The sequence below is a fragment of the Myxine glutinosa genome, chromosome 1, assembly GCF_964187855.1.
Source record: "Myxine glutinosa chromosome 1, kmMyxGlut1.1, whole genome shotgun sequence".
NCBI classification, from domain to species: domain Eukaryota; kingdom Metazoa; phylum Chordata; class Myxini; order Myxiniformes; family Myxinidae; genus Myxine; species Myxine glutinosa.
Genome location: NC_136261.1, coordinates 343060391 through 343062876, shown reverse-complemented (window position 1 = coordinate 343062876; position 2486 = coordinate 343060391).

Sequence of the window (2486 nt, the reverse complement as noted above, 5' to 3'; positions counted from 1 at the left end):
CTTTAACTCCCTTTCGGCTCTTCTTTCCTCTGCTCTTTCCTTTTCTCTTCTTTCTTCGAGTTCACTTTCAACTCTCCTTTCCTCTGCTCTTCTTTCCTCGAGTTCTCGTGCAGCTCTCCTTTCCTCTGATTTTTCCCCTGCTCTTCTCTCCTCGAGTTCTCGTTCATGTCCTGCTCTTTCCTTTTCTGCCTTCCTTTCCTCTGCTTTTAACCTTTCCTGGCTCTGCAGTTGCATCTCCAGTTTCCGGAGCTCCACATTTTCTTTTTCTTCGGGTAACCAATCCAAGGCTACCTCTGTCCATGTGCCCTGCCCACCAGAGATTCTATCACCAATGCCTGCATCTCTGCTTTCTTCATATTAAGTCGGACCTCCAAGTTAAAATGTCTGGCCAATATCAAGAGTTTCGATTTTTTTAACGCTTGGAACTGTGCCTCATTAGGGGACGCCGCAAACTTTCCTGCATCAAACACCATGGTGACTATCAGTTAACACCTGTTAACCTTCACACAAAAATTTCCAATTTTTTGAAAAATTTGGGAATGTTAGAAAAATTCCAAATTTGGGAATTTTGGAAATGTTAGGGAATTCTATCCCAGATGAATTATCAGAGAATTTAATCCCGGACAAAGACCCAATTTCGAGCCCCCGAGTCAATTGTACGAGCCCCCAATTTCTGTTACGTGCTCCTCCCCGACCCCCTGGTCACGGTGTACCTCCGAGCCGAGAGGAGTCACGGCAGAAAAATGTGTTATTCTGTGTGTCCAAGATCAATGAAGAAGCCACCCCAATTGTTATTCACAAACAAATATTGTATTGAGATCACATAAGAATAACGGTACAACAACAATAGTATTCAAAAGTACAATCAATATGTCCTATGATGGTACCATCAGTTTTGCAATATATAACTCACTGTGCTCCAAGTGAGTGTAACAAGAAAATTCCCCACTGTCTCTTATTCCGGGCTCCAAGACGAAGTTGATTCGCTCCAGCGATCGCTAGAACGATGTCCAAACGACCAGAATCCCGTGCGGATGGCCAGGGCAGTCACACAGCCGAAGCTGTACAAAGGCGCCCTCAACGTGACTGGGAAATCCAAAGGCGCCCTACAGGCGACCGAGAGATCACACCCTCGGGTATGGACGAATTAGCCTTCAAAAATCTGTGTCACACACACGCCCCAGATCGACGTCTGAATCTGGTGAGAATGGTCGAAAAGAAACGAAACCGCGAGCGAAACACAAATCCTGCGCGAGTCAAAATGGCCGACGACCTGGTCTCGTGGTGCACGGCACGGCGATGATTCTCTCCTGAATCGATCGCAAAACCTAACATGCAGGTTGACCGGTCACAGCGATGACAACTCCGTCGTAGGAATTCCTCTCCTGGAAACCCGAAAGTTCGCTAGTGACTCTGGCTCGCCAATGTTCGCTTCAGAACCCGGAACAACTTGGCTTTCTTGTCCGACTCATTCCCTCCGCCCTTTTTTCTCTTCTTCTTCTTCGTCTTCCGGTTCCCGATCCGGTTTCATTTTTAAAACATTCCTTTTACCTTTTGACAATAATAATTGCTATTTCCCTCAAACAACAATAATAATAAAACATGGAACCAGAAATGTCTCAAGTGGATGAAAGCCACCACAACAGAAGTGAGGAATCCGTAACATGAAGCCTACAAGTCTCACCAAAAGGTATGTGAAAGCAAAGGTAATAAGGACCCCATTTTGGATATGGTAGCATTTAAAAGTCTATATACAATCTACGCAATTGATCTAAGCACTCAAAAGGAAACTATAAAGTCTAATAGAGTGGATACTTCCCTATACATTGAAAGGGGGGAAAGTGAAGAAATTGATACGTATTGTTTGCTCTTGGAAGAAACAGAACAACAGATTAATACGGATAATGGCGTTATGATTAATATCACATGAGTAATAATTGAAAATTTGTATGTTTACATGGTATTGATGATTTTTTTTCTCATATAACTAGAAAAAAATATTTTCGTAATAACTAGAAAAAAAAATTCACATAATACAGTATATAAAAATGAGTAAAGTAACAACTGACGTATATGTTAATCAAATCAATCTTGCTAAACTATCGTGTTGTATTCAAAATCAAAATCCTTGTATGATTACCGTTAATACAATTCAGAGAAAAGGAGCTGTAAGAATTGCTGTTTTGCTTACAAGAAAACAGGTGAAAATTCCAAATGATACTGGCTCCCTTCAAATTAAAATGACAAAACCTATGTTGAAGAAATATTCAATAGAGGAGACCAGTGGAGGATTTCTTTCATTTCTAATTCCTCTATTTGCTGGTTTAAGTGCAGCGGGAGCTTTGACGGGTGTTGTTTCAGCAGCGGTAAAAGCTGCTAAAGAAAAGAAAGCACAACTAAATGCCCAAAAAGAATTGGAAAGGCATAACAAGGAGTTGGAAAAACACATTAGTGGAAGCGGTGTAATTGTAGATTTTGCTGGAAAA